Consider the following 17,287-nt stretch of genomic DNA (forward strand, 5'->3'; position numbering starts at 1 on the left):
AGCACTCCAAGACCAAGAGATCACCACTGGAAGGAATATACTATCCCAAGGGGGTCAGATATAATGGGGAAGGTATGAAAGTCAGCCATCATTCTATCCCTGAAGGTACCTGTCTCAGAGGCTTCTGACCAAAAATTCAGGCATTTTATTCCACTGAAATTATATTATTAAGAAGCAGAGCTCAGTTGGATAAATTAGGCATCACGCCGATTTTGGAAGCTGCCAGAAAGACTTGTTTTTGAAATCCTTGAGACAATTGAAAACATGCTTCCCTGGAGACGTAAGCAATTTAGAAGGGAAACAAGATCAACTAACTGCAGTGCTATCCCTACAATGATTTTAGAGTCACCTGCTTTCAGATTGTTCGAATCATGTCATGAAGGCTGTGGTCTGCTGCCCAGACCTGCCCCCCCGCCCACTCTATTTTTTCAGGACCGAATGCTGCTTCCATTCTGGAAAATGCCTTCAGCATGAGGGAGCTGCTTCCCCCTAGGTTGCACCCTCCCTGGAGACAGCTTGCATCTAATGACTACAACGGCACAAGAGCATGGCCCCTTGCCTCAGATTGAGACAACTGTTGCAACATTAGCCCAGTTCAACTTCCTCCTCCACCCAATCCTGCTTCCCTACCATCCTTACATCTATCCTTCAATAAATCATCTCTGCTCAAACCCTCAAAACCATCAGTCTCAGAAATCATTTCCAAGGAACCTGACCTATGATAGTTAACTTGAAAGTCTCTGACACACCTACGCCTGTATAAACTTTTTGCTTCTTTTAACGTCATCTGTATTAGAATTGAACAATGGGCAGACCTGCTGATCAGGAGCTAATCTACAACAGAAAAATACGCATGTCTATTTCTTCTCTAAATGAATTATAATTACCAAAATTCCAAATACTAACATTAATACTAAACTGTGTTTCCTCCAAAATTCCTATGTTGAGGCCTTAACCCTCAATCTGATCGTGTTTGGTTATGGGGCCTTTGCGAGATACTTAGGTTTAGATAAAATAACAAGTGCAGGGTCTTCATGGTGAAATTAGTGGCCAATAAGAAGAGACCTCAGAGATACATCTTTCTCTCTCTCTCTCTCTCTCTCTCTCTCTCTCTCTTCCCTTCCCCCTTCTTTTCATTATAATGGAAGAGCTAATGGTGAGGACATCGATTAACTATAAGGTATTATAATGGGAGAACATGGCAATGGGCCCTTAACTGCCACTTAGAGCCTCATATAGGATTTTTCTGGGGGTGGCCATTTCTTGACTATCAGGTACCACTTCCACCTTCCCATCAGCACCTAGCTTTCCTTTGACTTCTACACTTCACCAACACAGACCAAAAGTTGAACCAGCTCTAGAGATAAGTGTAGACTGGCTTAAGCCAAGTAGCACCTTCTATCATTGTTTCAGACCAGATATGTATTTTAGGCCCATCTCATTAGGTAAGAAGCTCTCAGCTCAGAGTGATTTCACCCCCCAGATGTTTGACAATGTCTGGAGCCATTTTTCCTTGTCCCAATCCAGGGTGGAAAGGAATGGTACTGGTATCTAACAGGTAGAACCGAGAGATGCTTTTTAACAGCCTACAATGCTCAAGATAGACACCTCCCCGACAAATAATTCTCTAGCCCAAATGTTACTGAATTAGGTATTAAAATGTCCTGTAGCTGCAAGGGAAAACAAGCTTTAAAATAAGCTGACCCACGAGAAAGCAAGTCAAAAAGGAAGGCACTGTATCTGGTCAATGACCTACTCAATCACATTCTAAAGTCCAAGGGCTTTCCACTTGTATGATCCTATTAATCCTCTTTTTTTTTTTTAACTTTTTAGTAATCTCCTTTATTTCTAATGGTTTTCAGCTGTAACTGATATTCTTCTAAACACATCACTCCTGCATAAAAGAATAAGAAGGAGAAATGCAGACATCAAGAAAAAGGAAACAAGAGGGAAGAGCACAAGATAGTGACTGAAGGGATCAGCAGCTAGAGCTAGATATTCAAAGAGAGACAACATGCTGCTGTCCACCAGCTAGGGCTTTTGACCCACCGGTTGGGATTTACCAGAATTAACATTGTAGAGGATGAAAGTATATAAATCATGATCCTTTCCTCAAGGGAACATAGGGATTTATCAAAAAGATAAGACCTACAAAGAATACAGGAAAGATTGAAAAAGGATATTTAAAATATAACACAAAAAGCACACACCATAAAAGAAACATCTGATAAATATGATCACATTAAAATTTAAACTTTCATATATCAAAAAACACCATAAGCAAAGTGAAAAACACAGCACAGAATGAGAGGAGATATTTGCAATTCAAAATGCATAAAATTAACAAAGGGTTAGTATCCAGAATATAACTTCCACTCAGTATAAAAACTTTGCATGGGAATGGTACACTAAATTCATGATAGTGATTATTGTGGAGAATGGAAGAGAATAGGATTGAAGAAGGAAGCCTAAAGGATCTCAAGTATATACATGTTTTATTTCTTTAAAAAAAAAAAAAAGCCCAGAGTAAGACATTGAATGAATACAAATAAGACATTTTAATAAAGCTCGGTGGTAGGAACATGCATGTTTTTATATTAGCTTCTATTCTTTTTTTAAAAAAGATTTTATTCATTTAATTCATGAGAGACACACAGAGAGGCAGGAACATAGGCAGAGGTAGAAGCAGGCTCCAGACAGGGAGCCTGATGTGGGACTCGATCCCAGGACCCTGGGATCACTCCCTGAGCCGAAAGCAGATGCTTGACAACTGAGCCATCCAAGTGCCCCATATATTCGCCTCTATTCTTACCTATATGTTTCAAATACATTTTACCAAAAAAAAAAAATTATGAATTCCTACAGACCATTAAGAAGAAGAATTCGGGAAAGGGGCAAATATGTGAGCACAAAAGGAAATCCAGGTCCACTAAACATATGGAAAAAAGATGTGAATTCTCCCCAATAAGAAAAATGTAGATTAAAGAATGGTGAGATATGATTTCTCATTCATAGATTGGCAAAACTTAAAAGCAGACGATGAACAACAACTGGAACTCGTACTGCTCTTGGGAATGCATGCACATTGGCACATTAGCAAGCAAACTTGTTGACAATAAGCATACTCGTTAGTGTTTAAGGAGGTCAGTATATAATCCCCCCTATCTTCCCCACCCAACTGCTGAACCAAATGAGGGAAACAAAGGAGAAAATTTGGGATTAAAAGATAATGTTTAGAAACAGAACATTCACTTGGAACTGCAACCAGCAATTAATACAGCTCAGAAATAGAAAGCCTGTCTCCCACATCTGGATACAATTGCTATTTGGACTTTGTCTCTCCTCACTTTAGGGGGAGAGAGGGAGAATGATTTTGTAAGAAGGTGGAAACGTAGAGTTGATTTTGTTGTCGTATGCAAGTTCAAACAGGCTTACCAGGGTGCATAGCAATCGAGTAGCTGAAAGGGCAAACTATACCAGTTTCAAAGCTATTGTCCCTCAGCCTCAATTCCACCTTCTATTTGGCATTTTGGTGCTGGAACCGGGCTCTGCACACCACATTTCTCCTTTGCCAGCTGGGTCTCTTTTAAGCTCTAACAATAAGGGCCATTCAGGAGACTTCGAGGCTGGAGGAGGATGGCACATGCTCCTTTATGTTTTTTTTTTTTCTTTTTCAAGATTTTATTTATTTATTTGAGAGAGAGCGCGCACACACACACAAGTGGGGGGAACAGCAGAGGGAGAGGAAGAAGCAGGCTCCCTGCTGAGCAGGAACCTGCTGTGGGGCTCTATCCCAGGACCCCAAGATCATGACCTGAGCCAAAGGCAGACGCTTCACTGAGTGAGCCACCCAGGCACCCTGGCACATGCTCCTTTCTGTTTAACTTCTCTTTGGCTTTCTGTGCCTTTTGAGTTGAGTGACATCTCACCCCAGCGCAGCAGTTCAGAAGCAACTGAATCTAGCTTTCAGGGCCTGGTAAGAGGCCTCAGAGAGGACAGCTCCAGCCCAGCAGTGTTCTTCCTCTGAGGCCTACGTTTCAGTTCTGTGAAGCCCTTTCACTAAGTTTCTAATTTTCAGTCCTTCCAACTACCTCTCTTTATTCTGCAGACCTAGGAGCAGTCAGTAGCTACTGCCTGCAATTTCTATCTCCAGAACAGCTGAGTTTTCTATTCTGGCTTTTTTAGGCAACAATTCTTTATACCTGATTAACAATTTTTTATATTAAATTCTGTTAAAATAAGTATAGTGGGTTTTACCCCCTGATGAGATCCTGACTAATTCAGATGGAAAGAGAAATAGCAGGATTTTTTTTTTCACTTAGAATGGTGGATTGGAGACTTCTGGATTAAGAGAGAAGACTGAAGACATGTATTCGTTCCGTATCCTCCTGAAACTCCATCAAAGCAACAGCAAATGATGTTTTTTGTAACTAAAATGTGATTGGCAAAGTGAGAACTGAGACGAAATCACCAAGTTTTGGAAGTTGGAAACCAGATTCAGCAGAACCAAAAGAACCAAACCCAAAGTGAGGAAGGCTGAGAATGAAGACAATTTGCACAAAATTCCCAGAAAGCATAGATACAGGTAGTAGCAGATAGCACAGGATCTAGAGGGAAAAGGGAAGAGGCTAAGCAAAACTGAGCAAAAACTAGTTAAGAAGTGGGGTGCCTGGGTAGCTCAGTCAGTTAAGCCTCTACCTTTGGCTTAGATCCCAGAGTCCTGAGACAGAGTTCCATGTTGGGCCCCCTGCTCAGCAATGAATCTGCTTCTCCCTCTGCCGCTCCACGTTCCCCCCACCTTTTCCCTGTTCATGCATATTTTCTCTCTCTCTCAAATAAAATCTTAAAAAAAAAAAAGTTTAAGAAGTAGTTAGATCCTTAGCTTCATTTTCCCACTCCATGCCACTAGGAACCTTCCCCCACCCTCATCCTAGCAGAAACCTGGAGGTTTACAATCCAGAGAGGATAGAACAGCCTCCAGACTGGGAGCTGCCAGGCCCGTCTGAGAACAGACACATCATGCCCAAAGAAGGCTATAAGGTGACCATGTGCATACTAAACTGTGAATATCCAGAGACTTATAGCCTACTTTCCCAGTCACCCCCCAGAAAATAGAAAGATCCTAACCTTCCATGGGAGATTAGAAGGTCCTCCTCTGAAGAATCTGATCGAAATAATTAACATTAGGGATTCTCAACAAATAGCCCATCAAATCACTTTGACACTCAAAGCCAACAAGACTGCCCACAAGATAGAGCACATGATCCAACCAATTCTTCATTCTTGAATAAAACCATTCTTGATCAGCCAAGGATTATGAGACATAGATGGTGGGCAAAGCCTCTAACATAGAAATCGATTTTTTAAATTAAATTAAATTAACCAGGCAGCTCAGGTGGCTCAGCTGTTCAGCACCCACCTTCAGCCCAGGGCGTGATCCTGGAGACCTGGGATCTGGTCCCGCGTCGGACTCCCTGCATGGAGCCTGCTTCTCCCTCTGCCTGTGTCTCTGCCCCTGTGTGTGTGTGTGTGTGTGTGTGTGTGTGTGTATCATGAATAAACAAATAAAATCTTTTTTAAAAATTAATTAATTAATTAATTTAATTAACTTTGTGAGACAGCCTATACAGGGAGAAGAAATTTCAAAAATACATATATATCGATACTCTCGAGGAGGAAGATATTACATTCCATTTTTAAAAAGAAGAAGCATTCAGAAAATGTTAAAAAAGAGCTCTTAGAAATATCAAACTTGATAGCAGAATTTCAAAACTCAATGGAGTTTGGCAGCTCCTCAAAAAGTTATAGAATTGCTGTATGACGCAGCAATTCCATCTCTAGGTATGTGCCCAAAACCATTGAAAACATATTTTTATGCCAAAACTTGTACATAAATGTCCATAGCAGCATTATTCATAGTAGCTCAATACTGGAAACAACCCAAATGTCCATCAACCAGTTGATGGGCAAGCAAGATGCAGTATATCCATACAACAGAATAGTATTCTGCCATAAAAAGGAATGAAGTCTTGGAGCACCTGGGTGGCTCAGTGACTTAAGTGTCTGACTTTTAATTTCAGCTCAGGTCATGATCTCAGGGGTCAAGGGATCAAGCCTCGTGTCAGGCTCTTCATGGGGTGGGGGGTGTGCTTGAGATTCTCTCCTTCTCCCTCTACTCCTCCTCCCACTCACTCTTTCTCTCTCTCTCTCCCCCCGCCCCTCTCGAAAATAAGTAAATAAATCTTTAAAACAAAAAGGAATGAAGTTCTGTTACATAATACAACATGGATAAGCCTTAAAAAAGAAACTATGTTAAGTGAAAGAAGCCAGATGCAAAAGGCCACATATGTATGATTCCATTTAAATGAAATGTCCAGAATAGGTAAATCCATAAAAACAGAAAAGAGGGGGATCCCTGGGTGGCTCAGCAGTTTAGCGCCTGCCTTTGGCCCAGGGCATGATCCCGGAGTCCTGAGATCAAGTCCTACATCCAGCTCCTAGCAGGGAGCCTACTTCTTCCTCTGCCTGTGTCTCTGCCTCTCGCTCTCTCTCTCTCTCTCTCTCTCTGTGTGTGTGTGTGTGTCTCATGAATAAATAAAGTCTTAAAAAAAAAAAAACAGAAAATAGGTTAATGATTTCCAGGGGTTAGGAGTAGGAGGGAACTGGCATTAACTGCCATGAGGTATAGAGATATTAGAAATGTCCTGATCTTCTTGGGATGTTAGAAATGTCCTAGAATTTGATAATGGTGATGGTTTTACAACACAGTGAATATACTAAAAAAAATCACTGAAGCATTCATTTTAAAGTAGTGAATCATATGTTATGTGAGGCATATCTCAATTTTAAATGCTATTAAAATAAAATTTAGGGACACCTGGGTAGCTCAGCAGTTAAGCGTCTGCCTTTGGCTCAGGGCATGATCCCAGGACTGGTCCCCCATCAGGCTCCCTGCAGGGAGCCTTCTTCTCCCTCTGCCTGTGTCTCTGCCTCTGTGTGTGTGTGTGTCTCTCATGAATAAATAAATAAAATCTTTTAAAAAATTCAACAGGGGGTTTGAAGGAAAAGTGTGGGGGAAATCTCCCAGAAAAATAAGAGTAAAAAGACAAAGACGGAAAATAGGAGAAAATTAGAAATTTAGGGGAAAAGAGAGCAGGAAAACAGAATTATTAGTGTGATAATTCTAGAAACATTTCCATAAGAAAAGACACAGTTTTGAGATTGAAAAGATCCTAGAAGTACCTAGACAATGGATAAAAGTAAATCCACAGCAAAGCACATGGAGAAAAATTTGTGAATATTTAAGGACAATAAGACTCTACTAATTTTGAGGGGGCACCTGGGTGGCTCAGTGGTTGAGCTTCTGCATTTGGCTCAGGTCATGATCCTGGGGTCCTAGGATCAAGTCCCACATCCGGCTCCCCACGGGGAGACTGCTCCTCCCTCTGCCTGTGTCTCTGCCTCTCTCTGTGTGTGTCTCATGAATAAATAAAATCTTTTTTAAAAAAAAAAAGACTCTACTAATCTTTAGAGAGAAAAAGAAGTTTCTCAAGAGCTAATACTGCACTGGAAATTTTTTTGAATTTCTGAAATAAATTATTCTGTACCCCACCAAAGTATCATACAAGTATAAAGATAAAGCAGAGACATTTTCAAACATGCAAAGCGTGTTGGATATTTTCCATTTTCCCTTACCCTGTTTTCCTGCTTTCTGCATTAGGAGAATTTTTTAATGACCTGCATCAATGGTTTCCTTTGCCTTCTAGGTTCGATGATAAGAGACACCAGCAGGAGGTCAGAGGTTAGGAGCAAAGGGATGATACATACTCCCTTTGCCTCCTTCTTTGATTTCTGTGAATTGTCTATGTCCCTGTACCAAAGGTCACAGCTCTAGTCAAACATCCCAACCTGTAGCTACTCTCTCTGGATTCTAGCAAGTTCTTCCTCCCCTTCATCCTTCAAGCCTACTATCAACATCTCTGAGGTTCTGACCCACCAGTACTGGTTTTTATTTATCTTAGTGTGTCAGCTCGCTATTGCTATACTAACCTACATACCCACCTCTCCAAAGCTCAATGTCCTAAAATGACCATTTGTCCTCATAAACCTGCAGGTCAGCTAGAACTTGGCTGATTTAGGCCAGGCTCAGCTGGACATCTTTACGTCATGCTCTGGCAGCTAGATCAGCTGTGCTGCTTCTCACTGTAGGTCTCTAGGACAGTTGGACCAACTCTGTCCCATACATCTCTCATCCTCCTTGGGCTAGTGTGTTTCGTTCTGTCATGGTGATTACAGAGGTTCATAAGAGCACACAAAAACCTGTGGGGGCGCCTGGGGGGCTCAGCCGGTTAAGCATCTGCCTTCCACTCAGGTTATGATCTCTTGGTCCTGGGATTGAGCCCACATCAGACTCCCGACTCAACAGGGAGTCTGCTTCTCCCTCTCCCTCTATCCCTCCTCCCACCCCCACTCATTCCCTCTCCCTCTAATAAATAAATAAAATCTTAAAACACACACACACACACATACACACACTCACGTGATTCTTCTTAAGGCCTAAGCTTGGAGCTGGCATCCTCTCACTTCCCCTCACATGTCATTGGCCAAAAAGTCACATGAGCAAATCCAAAGACCTGAGGCAAGGAAGTACACTCCACCATAATGAGGACATGAAAGGTTAGAGACAGAGATAGGGATGAAGAATTGAGCTCTACTCAATCTAGCCTCCCTGCCCTGACCTTTATAAACAGCCACTTTATTAAACCCACCTCAGTGACATTATTTGAGTATGCCACGTGTTGCCTTCTAGGCTCTTAACTGATATAAGAATAGATACCAGTAAGGGCCTGGAAAACAGTCCCCCAAAACAGGATTCTGATATTCTATTGCTCTTGTATTTGAAAAGCACAGAACTAATCTCTTTACCTGAGGTTTCTCTTTACCAGAGAAAATGGAATACTGGTAATCCATTCCAATAATGGCATTTAGTGGCATCACAGTGACTCAACTTATCCTATAAAGGTGGCACGGAATGAAGTGCAGGTGGAGGACAATGGAAATAAAGTTACTGTGGTACTTAGTCTCCATGGTGACAATCGTGAGCATAAAGACTGTGGAGTTGGCTGACTGCTTCTGATGGCTCCCCAGAGAGTAAACAGTGAAAAGGACATATTGAGAGCCTCTTAATACCCAAATCAGAACCAAGAAGATCTGAAAGTGCCTATGGTAGCTCGAAAGGACTCCATGTCCTGTAGTCTCTGAATTGATATGGATGAAGACCAAATCTAGAAAATAAGTTTAATGGTTACAGAGTTGCAAACCCAAGTAAATACTCAAATCCTTCCATTTCAGTCTCTTAGAATAAGCTGAGGGTACTGATGGGAAGGAAGTGGGGCCCCAAGATAATGGGATGGACACAATTATGTGGACATGATGGGACTGGGAAGGTGAATACTCAAAACCTACTAAGCCTCCCTGAAAATCCTGCAATCCTTTTCCCACTGAATAACAACTTTTCAATGACTGCACCAAGGAAATTCAATTCCCCTCAGGACTCCCCTCCACTACCCTCATGGCTTTCAGATCCTCAAGGAAAGTTAAAGAGCAGTATAGTTCAGCCTGAATAAAGTACCAAGCCTGGGAGTCAAGGAGAGAAGACTATTTGCGGAAGGAGTTGCAGGACTTGATCAACTGTATCAACAGGTTTCTGGGGAGCATGTATTTCAGTGGATTCTAAGTTTGTTAGACCAAGAAGGACATACCTTAACACTTGATAGCTAAACGGATGCACAACTAACTGGGGATTAGGATTTAATGTTATGGTTCGAGCACCTGGGAAGTGGCATGACTAGACAAGTGTGTTGGCCAATCCCAACAGTAAGTCACAGCCAGTAGATCAAAATGTCAGAACTTCTCTGGCATACTACAGATGGAGGAAGAATTCTAAATGCTACAGGATATGAGAACATTAAAATTGATCTGTTATATGCCACCTGTTCAACCACCCGCTATCCCTATTCCCTCAGGAGGCCCCAGAGGATGCTCTATTCTTCAGGGTGTTAAGAAACGAGTTGAATTAAATGAATCCCAAAACCTGAAATATTCTCTTGGATCACTAACCAGAGTGTGTTTATGAAAGTCAGGTAAAAAATGGAGTTTTTGTTCAAGTCCAGTGGGACCGTGGATCAATTTCATGGTTCTTGGTCTTGGAAGGTATATTTTGAATAGGATACACTTAGTAACTGGAAAAAACTTCATTTTGCTTCCCTGACCCATAGGGGGAGGTCTATTATGGCCAGAAGGGAGAACCAAGTAGAAGGTCCTAGAACTGTCCTACCCCAACCAATTCTCCCCTGCCAAACTTGTAATCCAAAAGCAAATCCAGCATTCTGAATTACAGAGTTAGTGCCACCATTAAAACTTGAAAGAGGCAGAGGTGTGATTCCAATCACATCTCCATTTAACTTCCTTCCTGGCTCTTGGAAAAGCCAGATGGTCCTGAAGAATAGCTATACATTAACACACACTTAATCAATGGTGCCATTTACAGCCAACTCTGCTTGCCGCTACTCTGTTGGAGCAACACAACAGAGCCCTTGGAAGCTGGTATGCAGAGACTAAATTAACAAATTCTCCCCTACTCTCCATCCCTACCACCAAAAATAATCAGAAGCAATTTGACTTCATGCGGCAGGGACAGCGTTAACATTCCTGCTCTTTGTCATGATATGGTCTGGAGAAACCTGTCGTCTTGACGTCTTATGGAGCATCATACTAGTCCCTTACACTCTTCCCACGATAGACATTTCAAGGGTTTACCTCATTAGTCAAGTTCCCAAGGATTTAATGGTCTAGTTCATATCCAGATGTACTCTCTAAGGAAAAAGACGATTGGTTACATCTACCCATAAAAAGAGGCACGAGTCCTCTTGGCAGGACTCTGGGTTTTAGAGGCAACGAATAATACGTATGAGTGTGTTTCTCCTACTCATTCACCAGGAAACTCATTACAAGGCTGTCAGTTTTGAGATGACTTTGCAACAGGTTGCTGAGCAAGGTGTACTTCCCCTTTCAATTATATAGGGCAAGGTTGCCTACAGGGGCATGGGGCACGTGGAGGACTGTCCCAGAGGATTCCTCTGCACAGCCCTGGTCAAGGAAGGTTTCTCGGGGAGGGGGAAGAAGAGATGTGGGGTCGATGTTGGAGAGGAAGCCTGAGTCCACTGCTATGGGGGGGGGGGGTGGGAACAGCCAAAGGGCTCGTGTCTTTCCAGTTAGCTTGGTTTCAAAAACTGGAAGGATAGACTCCTTCCTGGGAGCCGACTGTGGCTGTCTCAGCGCTGGTTTCTCTCTGGAACTCATCCTTAAGGGTCCCCAGATCGACACGGAGGCCCCAGGAAAGGGGGAAGGGTGGGACGGGGTGCCCTCTGGCTCTGGCGAGGGTGGAACCCGGCGGACCCCAGGGCTCCAGCGAGCAGCCCGCGGCCCAAGGGCTCGTGGGTGAGAGTGGCCGAAAGGGCCCGAGCGGGGATGCCTGGGGGGCTCAGCGGTTTAGCGCCTGCGGTTGGCTCGGGGCGTGATCCCGGGGTCCTGAGATCGAGTCCCGCGTCGGGCTCCCTGCATGGAGCCTGCTTCTCCCTCTGCCTGTGTCTCTGCCTCTCTCTGTGTCTCTCGTGAATAGATAAATAAAATATCAGGGCAGCCCAGGTGGCTCAGCGGTTAAGCACCTGCCTCAACCCAGGGCGTGATCCTGGGGACCGGGGATCGAGCCCCGCATGGGGCTCCTTGCATGGAGCCTGCTTCTCCCTGTACCTGTGTTTCTCTCTCTCTCTGTCTCTCATAAATAAACTGTTTTTTAAAAGAAAAAAGAAAAAAAAAGAAAGGGCCCGAGCTGCCCTCCACCCGGCAAGCCCCGAGGGTAACGTGCAGGGGTGCTCGCTCCCGCCCGGGGAAGCCCAACAGGCTCGGCGGGAACCCCCCCACCCCGGGGGCCGGGAGGGGAGGAGCGTGGCGGGCGGAGGGGGGCGCGGGGGCTGCGGGGGGCCGCTCGAGGCCCAGCCGAGGCCGGGGCAGCTCCACGCAGCCTCGGGACTCGTTCCTCCTCCAGCACACGGTTGCTGGCGGTGGGGTTTTCATTGCCGCGGTTTAGCGCTGGCAGCGCCTCGCCTCCCCCGGCGGAGCTCGCCCTGCTCCCGGGGCTCCCGGGGCTCCCGGGCCGCCCGCCCGCCCTGCCTCCTGCAGACGCCGGGACCTGGGGGTGCAGGCGGGGGAGCCGGGGAGAGAGCTCCCCGGGACGGGCTCCCGCCCCCTCCTCCTGCGCCCCCCTCCCACCCCGGCCCCGGCCCGGGAGCCTGCAGCCCGGGAGGGGGGCAGGCGCCAGGCTAAGGTACTAATTGTATTAACGAAAATGGCAAATACACATCCTTCCCATCTGGCAGCACAAAAGGAGAGGCTGTGGGAATGCAATTACCCACTCCAGGAGAGAGTAAAATATTTGTCAGGTTTAGGAATGAAATTAATATCCGCAATTACTAGAACTTCGCTAATGAGACGAATACAAATTGCCTCTCCGGGTTGCAAAAGGAAGAACCTGTCGCAGAAAACCCTAAGTGCGTTTTTTCCTTGCAGGAATCTCAGCCCCCGAGACAGGCGTTTCTCCCCGCCGCCGCCGTCTGAGGATCCGAGGTAGTGAAGCTGGAGATGATGTTCTGATTGTTGGTGACGCACACCCTGACATTACAAACTGGGGTTGTGTGTGTGGGAATGTCCATCTGGAGCCTGTGCTCCCAGGACTCCAGGGGGCTCTGGACAAGCCCCCAGGCCTGCACCACAAGATGGCCAAGTCCCCCCCCCCAACACCCCAGGCCCACCCACTCACCTTGGCCGTGCCCCCTGCGCGCCTTCCAGGTCTACTGCAACAAATGGTTGTAGCCAGATATTTCTGCAATTTCCGACATTTTTTTTTTCTTCATGGAATTTGTATATAGCAAAGGCTGGGTTTGCTTTAGGCAGAGCATATGCTTCATATTTATTGGAATAAGTTTTCTGGTTCCTTAGCATTCTGTTCACTGATATTCCGTATGTTAAAAATATCTCCGTTTTTCCCCTGATACTCAGTAGTAGGCAGCCACAGTTTTCCTCTATAGTTTTTCTGGGTAAAAACCAGAATCTGCTCTCCACAGCCCGGGGGAGTATTCTATACCTTAGGAGAGGGATGACCTGATTTCCCACCCATGAAGAGGAATACGATTTTCTTACTCGCCACCAGTTTCACAGATAATGATACCAGGTAGCCTGATTCCGGAGAGCAAAGATCCTTATTTTAGAAAGGAAACAGTTAAGGCCAGACACCCTGCCTGTCACTTAGGGGTTCTGGAATTCTGATTCTTCTTGCAGGTCTACAGTGTGTTCCTTGCAGGAAGCATAAAGAAGAGGATCCGAACGCTTCAGGGAGTGCGGGACTCAAGGAGATTGGGAATAAACTCAGCAGGTGCACTCTTCCCAGGGGGAGCGGATTATAATCCCCTTGGGACCTCACATGCTAAGTGCACAGCTCCAACAGCCTCCGTGATTTCCCGGAGGTCCAATGGGGAGGCCATCTTCCTTGCTGAGTCCCTAAGAAACATGGGGAACCACCATTTCAGCAATGGGAAATTGATTTTTTATGACAACTCCAGCAATAAGTGAATAAGTGAATAAGCCAGAACTATCCACACTTGAAAAACAGTTTTTGGAGTTAAAATGGTGAAATCAATATCCAAACTCAGATGCATCTGTATATGTGTATATACACATTATATACACATAATACACAGAATGTACACACACATAATGTGTGTGTGTTTGAGAGAGAGAGAGAGAGACAGAGACAGAGAGAGGAGACAGAGAAAGCCAGAGAGAGAGAGATGCAGAGAGAGACAGAGAGAGAATGAGATGGCCAGGTGGGGCTAGGGAGAGAGAGAGAGATAAACCACTCCTTGGAGCAGACCCCGGCTGAATATGCCCCTCATCTGCTGGGAGCATGGACAGAGAGGATGGAGTTGTCAAGGCCAAGGCTATTCATTTAGTGGCCCCAACAGCCCCTCAGAGATCTACTAGGAAGACCCTCCCCCTCAAAAGCCATTTACATGAGTGACTGTAGTTTGTTGCCTTGGCTGAGCCAGGAAGCTGTCCAGAGCTATCTGGAGCTATATGTCATGGCTTCATAAACTACGTGCCCAACCTGGACCCTGCCCTGTCTTCTCTGGGCCTATAAGAGATTTTGTAAGCAGATCAAACTGATGAATTCCTTAGGTTTCAAATATTCTCCTGCAAGCTGATTATCTTTCATTTAAAATGCCTTTCCTAACATAAACACCACCTTTGTTCATTCACCCAATACTAGTTTGTCGAGTACCCACTCTACCAGGTGCTGGGGACACAATGGGGACATAGAGTTCCCATCTCAGATCAATCCGTAAAAACCGATTCAATCGATAATAAAGGCAAGCTAATTTTTGTGTGTAGAAGAATTACACTCTGAGCTCCATCTTGGGCTACCTGGAAAATAGCATTCCTTGCCTTGGCAATAGTAGTTGAAACTCCCACCTGGTCCCTGAGCAACCGCAACCATAAGTAAGAAGTGCAGAAACCAGTGTCTGTTGCGTGCCGACTGTGTGTCTGGCTGTGCTAGCACTTTACGTATATCCATGAGATATGGCTCTCTGAGACAGACACAATTGCTCTCATTTTACAGATGAAGAATCCAACTCTCAGAAGCTAAGTGAAGTTGCTTAAGGTCACACAGCTGGTGACTAAGCTAGAATTTGAGCCCAGGCTATTGACACCAAGGCCCACATTCCTTCTTCTGTTCACCAACTGACTTTGGGCTTTGGCCCAGGAAGGTGGGGCAGCTTGGAAAGGTGAGGATCGAAGGTACCTTTCCAGGGCTTTGCCCAGGGCAGGCCACGGGGCCACAGGGAGGTAGAGGGTGCAGATGTATGGATTATTCCTACGCCAAAACCGGGCTGTGAGTATACCAGCCACTTTCCCCGCCGTGGCTTGTCCCTGTCCCATGCCTTGCTACCCACCCTGCAATCCTCCGAGACTGACTGGGTGTTCGGGTTACCAAGACACAACTGGAACTAAGAACCCTTTTCTTCCACCGTGTTTTCTGGGGGAAATGCTGCTGGAGACAGGCTGGAGGAAGCCAGAGCCTGAGTAATGAAAGAGCTGCTTATGTAATAGGAAGCCACCCAGTCTAGGCCGCAGGGACCTCCCTGGGAGTCAGGGAGCCAGGATCCCAGAGTTCCGTTCCAAGATCTCTGGCTCTGGGACCTGTCACCCTGAGCAAATCACCCACACCTGCTCCCGTTTCCCCCCATGTAACCTTGATGCGGGAGGGATGCTCTTCCTCCGCTTTCCCAGGGAGAGGCCCCCAGGAACGCCTGCAGCACAGTGAGCCGTGTGGCACTCTGAGCGACATCCTTCCCTTTCTAAGCCCCAGCCAGTGCCTCTCACCTTCAGGTGCTAACTTTTCCATGGTACCCCACAGGGGTGGTGGCCCCCATTCGTCTCTCAAATGTCTTTAGACTTATTTGATGTACCTAAGATGATTCCTCCACCTCCCGGGGTCCCCTGTAAGGTTATCGTGGCTTCTAATTATCAAGCCCTGAACGCCAGCAGCAGGCAGCTTCGGCTTCAGATGGAAGAGTCTCAGCTGGGATACCTGTTTCCTAGAACCACTTCCATCACTAATGAGATCTCTGTCTTGGAAAAGTCACATCTCTAGAACTCACTTTCTTGGGACACCTGGGTAGCTCAGTGGTTAAGAGTCTGCCTTCCGCCCAGGGCGTGATCTCGGAGTCCTGGGATCGAGTCCCACGTCGGGCTCCCTGCATGGAGCCTGCTTCTCCCTCTGCCTCTGTCTCTGCCTCTGTCTCTGTGTGTGTGTGTCTCATGAATAAATAAATAAAATCTTAAAAAAAAAAAAAAGAACTCACTTTCTTCCTTCAGAACAGAAGGGGATCAAGCCAGGTGTGTCTAAGGGCCTCTGCAGTTTGCGGATTTTGATCTCCTTACCTAGGAAGCGGAATCGTCTCACACGGGTTTCCTCCACTTGCCGAAAGTTCGCCTTATGCCACTTGGCGTTTACAAAAGATGTGCAGTACTAGTACCTGTTTTCACTAACTGAAAGAAATCCAAAGAGGATATTTCACTTTTGTGACAAAAGTGAAAGAAGAAAATAGTATTCGGTGTGTGTTTGTCCCAAAAAGGCAGCGTGTGCACCCGCTCCCCCCAACAGCGAGAAGGGCCCACCTGAGCTTTGAATTGCATCTGCAAGCAGTTGTGCTTTATTTTGGTTTATTTTGTGCATCCATTTGTGAGATGTGCCCTAAGATATCAGAAAGGCCTGAGAGAAGTTATTTTTGGGGTCTGCGACTGTTAAAAACCTTTCCGTATAAATTAATGGTAATTGGCTCTTCATTTTATATCATTTTGATTTAGGAATGGTTTCATAGGAACACTCTGCTTTTGAGTAGTGGGGGAAACCTTACGTTCTTTTATTTCATAACCTTACGAATGCCAAGACTCCATGGGTTGATTGAAATGGACACATAGAAACATGCACACAGATCCAGGCCTTTCCGCAATCATGCACCTGGTTAGTCTCCTAGTGTCAGGTCTTGAGAGGCACCATTCCAACCCCTGCCATCAGCTGTCTTAAACTCGAGCTGCTGCCTGTCTCCCCTGCCCTTGCACCTGCTCCCCAGGACCTTTGTCCCCATCCAGTTCCCGAAGAGTTCCTTCTGCACAGCAGGTGGCTACTCACCAGACAGCCACTCTCTGAAGTCAGAGGGTGAAGCTGTGAGAGGAGACTTGCTCCTTGCCCAGCCACCCGAATCCCAGCCTCAGGACAGCTTTGCTCTGCTCCACACGCGCCCTGCGTGGGTTGGCTCCTGTTGCTAGGAGAACCTGACCATTTGCATTTCCTGCTGTTTTTATTTTAGATTAGCAGCCGCACTGCTGCAGGAACACAGGGTATTTTAAGAAAAACAGAAAAGGAAAGGGTGAGGGGAGCATCTAGCATGGGACTCCTTCCCAAAGGCCCCCAAAAACACTCTAACCAAGGCGGCACCCATCCCAGACCCTGGCCCCACCCAGGCTTCTTGCTTCCTCTTCCCTGAACAGCACCATCCGTCTCCCAGTCCTGACATCTTCACGAGCACCTGCAAGCCATACAGGAACAAAACAACGATCTTCTTCCAGAAAAAGATTGAGCCTTGTACTCAACCTAACACACACAGGG

The sequence above is a fragment of the Canis aureus genome, chromosome 3, assembly GCF_053574225.1.
Source record: "Canis aureus isolate CA01 chromosome 3, VMU_Caureus_v.1.0, whole genome shotgun sequence".
NCBI lineage: Eukaryota > Metazoa > Chordata > Mammalia > Carnivora > Canidae > Canis > Canis aureus.